This window comes from Macaca mulatta, chromosome 7, assembly GCF_049350105.2.
Source record: "Macaca mulatta isolate MMU2019108-1 chromosome 7, T2T-MMU8v2.0, whole genome shotgun sequence".
NCBI classification, from domain to species: domain Eukaryota; kingdom Metazoa; phylum Chordata; class Mammalia; order Primates; family Cercopithecidae; genus Macaca; species Macaca mulatta.
Window position 1 is genome coordinate 136,286,482 of NC_133412.1, and position 10,599 is coordinate 136,297,080.

Here is a 10,599-nt window from a genome sequence, read left to right on the forward strand (position 1 = left end):
TCTTTTTTTTTTTTTTTTTTTTAAGACGGAGTCTCACTCTGTCGCCAGGCTGGAGTGCAGTGGCACGATCTCGGCTCACTGTAACCTCTGCCTCCCAGGTTCAAGCAATTCTTCTGCCTTAGCCTCCCAAGCAGCTGGGACTACAGGCACGTGCCACCACGTCCAGCTAATTTTTTTCTATTTTTAGTAGAGACGGGGTTTCACCATGTTGGCCAGGATGGTCTTGATGTCTTGACCTCATGATCCACCCACCTCAGCCTCCCAAAGTGCTGGGATTACAGGCATGAGCCGCCACACACAGCCAGTATTGAATTTTCTTGACCTAAGTGGCCTGTGTCACATCTACTGAATAGTGTAACTATATAATGTGTAAATAGCACTTGGGATTCCTTCATTTACATTATATTCAAAAGCTGACATACATTTTGGGTGCCTCACTCAAACTCTTCTAGTTCTAATATACAGAGCATATTTCAGAGTAACCCTAAGTTTGGCTGACGGCTAGGTCTAAAGGGTAGGAGCAGGGGGATGAAGGTGGGAAAAGTCACTCTTGTTTATTACAAGTGTGCCTAAGAAACAGCCCTGGGCTCTGCTCCTTACTCCCTTCCAGGGATGACTCAATGTGTCCTAACAACCTTTAGAGCTTTCACAGCTTACCATGGAAGAAGTGCATTTCTTCCCACATCCTATCTTTAGTTTTGAGTTTTGTAGCAGACCCCTCACTGGTGAAATATTCTTACCGATTAATGTTTCACGTGACATATGGCATAAGCATAAGAGCTCCATTTTGAATTTAGATTGTATGTTGAGTTAGATTTGTACATGGTTTATATGTCCAGGTACATAGGTGTGTAAAATAAGCTCATTCCAGATGAAACGTCTTTATGATGTTCACCATTTCCGTCATCCTCTGTATTATTTTGTCTGTGAATATTTCTTCTGTCACCCACCCCTCCAGAGCTTGTTTGTTGAAAGCCATCAAATTTGGAATACCACATGAAGCCACTATTTGCAAACCCAGGCTGCCTATGCAGGAAATTAACACAATTCATGGAAAGGAGAGAAATCCAGTTATTCTATCAGCTGATTGAGATGTAAAAGGAAGTTGTTTTTACAGAAAGCTGAAAGTCAGTTCTAACTTTTTCCACTTAGTTAAATGGTGATCATCCCAAGGTAGACAGTCACAACCTTAATGGCCAGAGCAGGGGGTGGGAAACAGGTCCAACCCACAGGGGGAAGAAAATAACATAATCATAATAAAGAGTGAGTAACAATAAAGTCCCGGGTTTATAAAGGGTTGTGACATAGTTCTGCTCATTTGGGAAAATTTATTCAGAAGTTTCTCTTTTGCTCTTTCTGAAGACACCTGAGAGTCTCTGAAGAATGGATGAGATTCTTTTTTTGTAAGCCCAAGGAAAGCTAAAGCAATTTGCATGAGACTATAAAATAAATCACCAGGTTCTGAAACACAAATATAAAAGAAGTTTGTGAAAGAGGAGACAAGAATGGGCCAGGTGAATCACTCACTCTGTTCCTTCTAAATGAAATGATACTCAAAACCCTAAAGTCTCATAGGTATCTAGTCCCCTGATGTTTCTTTTTGAGGCAGTGTGATGTGTAGCTGATGATCTTTCTAGATTCTAGAAGGCCACACTAAAGATACAGTGACAGGAATCAGGTGCACACATTCCTCCACAGTGTACACTGTGATACTTAATAAGAGCAAGCTCCCTCAGAGGCTTTAGGGATGGAAATTGCACTCAGAAAGCTGAAATGTACTGTAGAGGTGGTAAATTGTGAGCTGCTTCTCTTAGGAGTAAGAAAGAAGAAAAAATAGAAGAGGGACAAAGAAAAGTATCTGTGACCAAAGGAGCATGAGAAAAGCCATGTTCCCAGGGGTAGAAGCTGCATCTGCCCCTGTGACCCTCTTGCATTCCAGCTTCAGCTGGCAACAAACCAAGGACTGTGACCAATTCAGGCCTCATTGGACAGTCTCCCTCTGAGCAAGACTTTGCAAGACTTTTAGTTCCACATAGCTCTGCACCCTGCACCATCCAGGTCCAGAAATTCTTCATAAATTTTACTACCTATTTGCCCACTGAAGTTGAGCTTCAGGTAAACAGTATTTTATTCCTAGACTAGCTTTTTTCAAACTTTTCCATCCCTTCTCCTTCTTGTGGGACAAATAACAAATTTGGCTCAAATGACTCCGTACATAGGATATCTGTGTTTTTGGATAGAGTGGCCCTGTTCTGCGTCAGCATGGAGGTGGGCACAAACATAAGGTGGCTCAAGAAAGGACAGGAAGAAAATACAGCAGAAACTGTCTCCCTCATTAACCCTGAGCACAAAAACCACAAGCATCTATGGAGGCCCTACCATCTGTGTAACACAGGTTCTGATTTGGCTGAAGGTTTACTTCCCGGCAAATAAAAATCTATGACATATCTTGGGTTAGTTGGCAGAATCCAAACAGTTAATGTTCTGGAGATACCACAGTCAGGATCAATCCCATCATAAATTCAATATGGGTCAGCTCTGAGTCACAGAGTGGCCTGGCGTTGTTCCTGAATGCTCCAAAGTCCCTAAACATTTTGGATGTGCCCAGTTTTCACACAACAAAAGGACTTGATTCATGTCTATTCACTTAGCACTGTGTCTTGGTTCATGGTACAGCTTTCATCTATGGTGTTCTTCACTCCCAGCCTCAGCATGAATTTCACTTTGGCCACGTGTGTGTGATCCTACAAGCAGTATGGTGGTATTAATTATGACACTAGGACACCACTAGAATATATGTTAACTACAATAAGAATAGCTATACACTTATATAGTTCTTGCTATGAGTCAGGCATATTTAAAGTATTTTTATATATCAATTCATTGCCTCCTCACAATGATCCTATAAGATGCTATTTTTTTCACTTTTCATTTTTTAAATTTTTATGGATACAGGCCAGGTATGGTGGCTCATATCTGTAATCCCAGTGCTTTGGAAAGCCAACGCACAAGGATCTCTTGAGCCTAGAAGTTCAAAGTTACAGTGAGCCGTAACTGTGCCACTGCACTCTAACCTGGGCAACAGAGCAAGACTTCGTCTCTAAGACAAAAAAATTGTGGATACATTAATAGTTGTTCATATTCACTTATGGAGTATATGTGATGTTTTGATACAGGCATATAATGGGTAATGATCAAATCTAGGTAACAGGTATATCTATAACCTCAAACATCTATCATTACTTTGTTCATTACGTTCTAAACCTACTCGTCTAGTTATTGTGAAATATACAATAAATTATTGTTAACTATAGTCACCCTGTTGTGCTACTGAATACTAGATTTTATTTCATCTAACTATATTTTTGTACCTTGTACCAAATAGCCAACCCTCCTTTATCATAAGATGCTATTATTTTCTCAACTTTGCTGATGAACAACTCCCAGCACAAAGATATTACTCTATTTCCCTCAAGGTTAAATTGCTTGTAATGGGGTTAAGTGGAGGCCATGGAATAGTAAACAATATAAGCAGTGTATAGGTAATAACAATAAAAGAGCCACTGTGAGTTAGGACCTGCCATTAACAAGTAAACCCAAACATGTAAGGGATTAACTCAATGGCAAAGTATTCCTTGCTCATGTGATGCTCCTAAGCAGGTATTCAAGTCAGTAGGGCTGCTTTCTTCCATATGGTCATTTAAGGTCCCAGGCTTCTCACATCTGGTAACTGTGACATCCTCTAGGATTTCAGTTATCTGCGTCCACCCAGCCTAATGAGAAAGAGCATGGAGAAACTTGAATGGAAAGTTTTATGGGCCAGGCCTGGAAGTGACAAACATCATTTTCAATCACACTGCATAGGAGTTTATTTAGTAACAAGGCCACACCTCACTGTAAAGGCGGTTGGGGGGAAAACCTACCTATGTGCCCAAAAGAGGGAAGAATGGATTTTAATGGAAACTAGCAATCTCTGCCTGCATCACACTCTGTGGCCACCAAATATCCTTGCACATTTTTTCCCACATGTAAAACAAACTCACCCTTTTCCCTGGAGGGACCACCTAGAGTTGCATTCTGGCACTGCAACTGTGTCAAAGACCAGCAACTGTTAAGTGATGCATGATTCTTTTCATTTGATCTAAATGTGACTCCTTGTGATCCAATAAAAGACAAATTATCTACCCATATGCACCATTTGCCCCCGTGCAATGGTAGAACAGGAGTGGGATAATCAAAACAGTCAAACTCCCTTTCAGAAAGGGAAGAATGGGAGACACGTTGTAATAATAGAATTCTGATGACAATCCTGATAGTATCATCTATTAATGGAATCCAGAAACAATCGTTTTCTAACTCTGTGAAACCATGAAGATCTGTATTCTATCAATCTCAGCTTTAAAAACAACCAATTCATCTCTTCCCTTTCTTATAACACCTTGCTAAATACATAAAGTAACAATTAATACATACTAACATTCTGTCATTTTCCTGTCTCTTCATAGAGTGCTGTGGACTCAGTAGGGAGTAGCTTTACCTTCCAGGTTTCACAGACAATAGTTTTACAAAATGTTTTGCTACAGTATAACATAGATCATCTTTCCAACCTGCTCTGTTTTGTCACCATCTGCCACCTAACAGCCAAGCCAACAGTACATGTATTTTTAGGTTTTTGTAATGATGGCACCACACTACTAGGTAAGCTAAGATGCTGTAACAAATAGGCCAAAATATATAAGGGTTCAAACTATTACAATCCTATTTTCTTACATAATTGCAACATGTATGTTAGATTTAGAGGGTACATGTGCAGATTTGCTGGCTGGGTATATTGCATGATGCTGACGTTTATGATATGAATGATCTCATCACCCAGGTGGTGAGCACAATACCCAATAGTTAGTTTTTCGACCCTTGCCCTCTTCCTTCCCTCCCCCACCAGTGGTACCCAGTATCTATTGTTGCCGTCTTCCTGTCCATGTGTACCTAGTGTTTACATCCCACTTACAAGTGAGAACATGTAGTATTTGGTTTTCTGTTTCTATGTTGCTTTGCTTAGGATAATGGCCTCCAGCTACATCCATGTTGCTGCAAAAGACATGATTTCATTCTTTTTTATGGCTACGTAGGATTCCGGTTGTATATGTACCACATTTTCTTTATCCAATCCACCACTGATGGGCATCTATGCTGATTCCATGTCTTTGCCATTGTGAATAATGCTGAAATGAACATGTAAGTTCATGTGTCTTTTTGGCATAATGATTTATTTTCTTTTGGATATATGCCCAATAATAGGATTGCTGGGTAGAATCCTGCTTTTGGTCATATAAGAGACCTTGGCAGGTCTTCAGCTTGGTGAGATAGTTCTGTTCCATGTGTTCATTCAGGGATCTCCTTTTTTCCATCTTGTTACTCTGCCATCATCTAGGGCGTTGTGGTGCTCTGTATCTAAACACTGGAAGATGACAGACTATGGAGGAGTAAGGCTAGGGAGTGGTGGTATGGGCCAGACTCACAGGTGGCATGTATCACTTCTGTTCACATTTCAATAGAGAGAACGTAAACTGTAGGCCACACATAATCACAAGGAAGGTGAGCTATGTGCCCAAAGAAGGGACAAACAGACTCTAATAGACACTTAGTCATCTTCACCACAGTCATTAAGTTGAAATTGCTTATACCAAATACAATAGGTACAAATAAACATATCAACTGCCTTAGCACCATATTTAACTTCCTATTTATTGTACTACATATGACACACCTATATTTCCCAAACTTGCCTGGTCATAAGAAAAGCTTACTTGTTAAAAATGCAGATTCTTGGGTCCATATAAGGGCTTCTACACCAGACCCATTTAGAGACAGAGCTGTGAATATGAATTTCTTTTTATTTATTTATTTATTTTTTATTATTATACTTTAAGTTCTAGGGTACATGTGCACAACGTGCATGCAGGTTTGTTACATATGTATGCATGTGCCATGCTGGTGTGCTGCACCCATTAACTCATCATTTACATTAGGTATATCTCCTAATGCTATCCCTCCCCCCTCCCCCAACCCCACTACAGGCCCTGGTGTGTGATGTTCCCCTTCCTGTGTCCAAGTGTTCTCATTGTTCAATTCCCACCTATGAGTGAGAACATGCAGTGTTTGGTTTTCTGTCCTTGCGATAGTTTGCTGAGAATGATGGTTTCCAGCTTCATCCATGTCCCTACAAAGCACATGAACTCATCACTTTTTATGGCTGCATAGTATTCCATAGTGTATATGTGCCACATTTTCTTAATCCAGTCTATCATTGATGGGCATTTGGGTTGGTTCCAAGTCTTTGCTATTGTGAATAATGCTGCAATAAACATATGTGTGCATGTGTCTTTATAGCAGCATGACTTATAATCCTTTGGGTATATACCCAGTAATGGGATGGCTGGGTCAAATGGTATTTCTAGTTCTAGATCCTTGAAGAACCGCCACACTGTTTTCCACAATGGCTGAACTAGTTTACAGTCCCACCAACAGTGTAAAAGTGTTCCTATTTCTCCACATCCTCTCCAGCACCTGTTGTTTCCTGACTTTTTAATGATCGCCATTCTAACTGGTGTGAGCTGGTATCTCATTGTGGTTTTGATTTGCATTTCTCTGATGGCCAGTGATGATGAGCATTTTTTCATGTGTCTGTTGGCTGCATAAATGTCTTCTTTTGAGAAGTGTCTGTTCATATCCTTTGCCCACTTTTTGATGGGGTTGTTTGAGTTTTTCTTGTAAATTTGTTTAAGTTCTTTGTAGATTCTGGATATTAGCCCTTTGTCAGATGGGTAGATTGCAAAAATTTTCTCCCATTTTGTAGGTTGCCTGTTCACTCTGGTGGTAGTTTCTTTTGCTGTGCAGAAGCTCTTTAGTTTAATTAGATCCCATTTGTCAATTTTGGCTTTTGTTGAAATTGCTTTTGGTGTTTTAGTCATAAAGTCCTTGCCCATGCCTATGTCCTAAATGGTATTGCCTAGGTTTTCTTCTAGGATTTTTACAGTTTTAGGTCTAACATTTAAGTCTTTAATCCATCTTGAATTAATTTTTGTATAAGGTGTAAGGAAGGGATCCAGTTTCAGCTTTCTACATATGGCTAGCCAGTTTTCCCAGCACCACTTATTAAATAGGGAATCCTTTCCCCATTTCTTGTTTTTGTCAGGTTTGTCAAAGATCAGATGGCTGTAGATGTATGGTATTATTTCTGAGGCCTCTGTTCTGTTCCATTGGTCTATATCTCTGTTTTGGTACCAGTATCATGCTGTTTTGGTTACTGTAGCCTTATATAGTTTGAAGTCAGGTAGTGTGATGCCTCCAGCTTTGTTCTTTTGGCTTAGGATTGTCTTAGCAATGTGGGCTCTTTTTTGGTTCCATATGAACTTTAAAGTAGTTTTTTCCAATTCTGTGAAGAAAGTCATTTGTAGCTCGATGGGGATGGCATTGAATCTATAAATTACCTTGGGCAGTATGGCCATTTTCATGATATTGATTCTTCCTATCCATGAGCATGGAATGTTCTTCCATTTGTTTGTGTCTTCTTTTATTTCGTTGAGCAGTGGTTTGTAGTTCTCCTTGAAGAGGTCCTTCATATCCCTTGTAGGTTGTATTCCTAGGTATTTTATTCTGTTTGAAGCAATTGTGAATGGGAGTTCACTCATGATTTGGCTCTCTGTCGGTTATTGGTGTATAAGAATGCTTATGATTTTTGCACATTGATTTTGTATCCTGAGACTTCGCTGAAGCTGCTTATCAGCTTAAGGAGATTTTGGGCTGAGACTATGGGGTTTTCTAAATATACAATCATGTCATCTGCAAACAGGGACAATTTGACTTCCTCTCTTCCTATTTGAATACCCTTTATTTCTTTCTCCTGACTGATTGCCCTGGCCAGAACTTCCAACACTATGTTAAATAGGAGTGGTGAGAGAGTGCATCCCTGTCTTGTGCCAGTTTTCAAAGGGAATGCTTCCAGTTTTTGCCCATTCAGTATGATATTGGCCGTAGGTCTATCATAAATAGCTCTTATTATTTTGAGATACATCCCATCAATATCTAATTTATTGAGAGTTTTAGCGTGAAGGGCTGTGGAATTTTTTCGAAGGCCTTTTCTGCATCTATTGAAATAATCATGTGGTTTTTGTCTTTGGTTCCATTTATATAATGGATTACGTTTATTGATTTGCATATATTGAACCAGCCTTGCATCCCAGGGATGAAGCCCACTTGACCATGGTGGATAAGCTTTTTGATGTGCTGCCGGGTTCGGTTTGCCAGTATTTTTTTGAGGATTTTTGCATCGATGTTCATCAGGGATATTGGTCTAAAATTCTCTTTTTTTGTTTTGTCTCTGCCAGGCTTTGGTATCAGGATGATGCTGGCCTCATGAGTTAGGGAGGATTCCCTCTAATTCTATCAATTGGAATGGTTTCAGAAGGAATGGTACCAGCTCCTCCTTTACCTCTGGTAGAATTTGGCTCTGAATCCGTCTGGTTCAGGACTTTTTTTGGTTGGTAGGCTATTAATTATTGCCTCAATATCAGAGCCTGTTATTCATCTATTCAGTGATTCAACTTCTTCCTAGTTTAGTCTTGGGAGGGTGTATGTGTCCAGGAATTTATCCATTTCTTCTAGATTTTCTAGTTTATTTGCATAGAGGTGTTTATAGTATTCTCTGATGGTAGTTTGTATTTCTGTGGGATCGGTGGTGATAACCCCTTTATCATTTTTTATTGCGTCTATTTGATTCTTCTCTCTTTTCTTCTTTATTAGTCTTGCTAGCAGTCTATGAATTTTGTTGATCTTTTCAAAAAACCAGCTCCTGGATTCATTGATTTTTTTGAAGGGTTTTTTCTGTCCCTATCTCCTTCAGTTCTGCTCTGATCTTAGTTATTTCTTGCCTTCTGCTAGCTTTTGAATGTGTTTGCTCTTACTTTTCTAGTTATTTTAATTGTGATGTTAGGGTATCAATTTTAGATCTTTCCTGCTTTCTCTGGTGGGTATTTAGTGCTATAAATTTCCCTCTACACACTGCTTTACAAGTATCTCAGAGTCTGGTATGTTGTGTCTTTGTTCTCATTGGTTTCAAAGAACATCTTTATTTCTGCCTTCATTTCGTTATGTATGCAGTAGTCATTCAGGAGCAGATTGTTCAGTTTCCATGTAGTTGAGCGGTTTTGAGTGAGTTTCTTAATCCTGAGTTCTAGTTTGATTGCACTATGGTCTGAGAGACAGTTTGTTATAATTTCTCTTCTTTTACATTTGCTGAGAAGTAATTGACTTCCAATTATGTGGTCAATTTTGGAATAAGTGTGATGTGGTGCTGAAAAGAATGTATATTCTGTTGATTTTGGGTGGAAAGTTCTGTAGATGTCTATTAGGTATGTTTGGTGCAGAGCTGAGTTCAATTCCTGGATATCCTTGTTAACTTTCTCTCTCGTTGATCTGTCTAATGTTGACAGTGGGGTGTTAAAGTCTCCCATTATTATTGTGTGGGAGTCTAAGTCTTTTTTAAGTGTCTATGGACTTTCTTTATGAATCTGGGTGCTCCTGTATTGGGTGCATATATATTTACGATAATTAGCTCTTCTTGTTGAATTGATCCCTTTACCATTATGTAATGGCCTTCTTTGTCTCTTCTGATCTTTGTTGTTTTAAAGTCTGTTTTATCAGAGACTAGGATTGCAACCCCTGCTTTTTTTTATTTTCCATTTGCTTGGTAGATCTTCCTCCATCCCTTTATTTTGAGCCTATGTGTGTCTCTGCATGTGAGATGGGTCTCCTGAATACAGCAAACCGATGGGTCTTGATTCTTTATCCAATTTGCCAGTCTGTGTCTTTTAATTGGAGCATTTAGCCCATTTACATTTAAGGTTAATATTGTTATGTGTGAACTTGATCCTGTCATTATGATATTAGCTGGTTATTTTGCTCATTAGTTGATGCAGTTTCTTCCTAGCATCGATGGTCTTTACATTTTGGCATGTTTTTGCAGTGACTGGTACTGGTTGTTCCATGTTTAGTGCTTCCTTCAGGAGCTCTTGTAGGGCAGGCCTGGTGGTGACAAAATCTCTCAGCATTTGCTTGGCTGTAAAGGATTTTATTTCTCCTTCACTTATGAAGCTTAGTTTGGCTGGATATGAAATTCTGGGTTGAAAATTCTTTTCTTTAAGAATGTTGAATATTGGCCCCCACTCCCTTCTGGCTTGTAGAGTTTCTGCCAAGAGATCTGCTGTTAGTCTGATGGGCTTCCCTTTGTGGGTAACCAGACCTTTCTCTCTGGCTGTCCTTAACAATTTTTCCTTCATTTCAACTTTGGTGAATCTGACAATTATGTGTCTTGGAGTTGCTTTTCTCAAGGAGTATCTTTGTGGCATTCTCTGTATTTCCTGAATTTGAATGTTGGCCTGCCTTGCTATTTTGGGAAAGTTCTCCTGCATAATATCCTGCAGAGTGTTTTCCAACTTGGTCCCATTCTCCCCATCACTTTCAGGCACACCAATCAGACGTAGATTTGGTCTTTTCACATAGTCACATATTTCTTGGAGGCTTTGTTCATTTCTTTTTACT

The 10,599-nt window shown here is 39.4% G+C and overlaps 1 protein-coding gene across 3 annotated transcripts in view; it reads left to right on the top strand.

Annotated features, from left to right (window-relative positions):
* Window positions 1–10,599, top strand: part of RHOJ (ras homolog family member J) — a 113,774-nt gene that overhangs the window by 16,443 nt on the left and 86,732 nt on the right.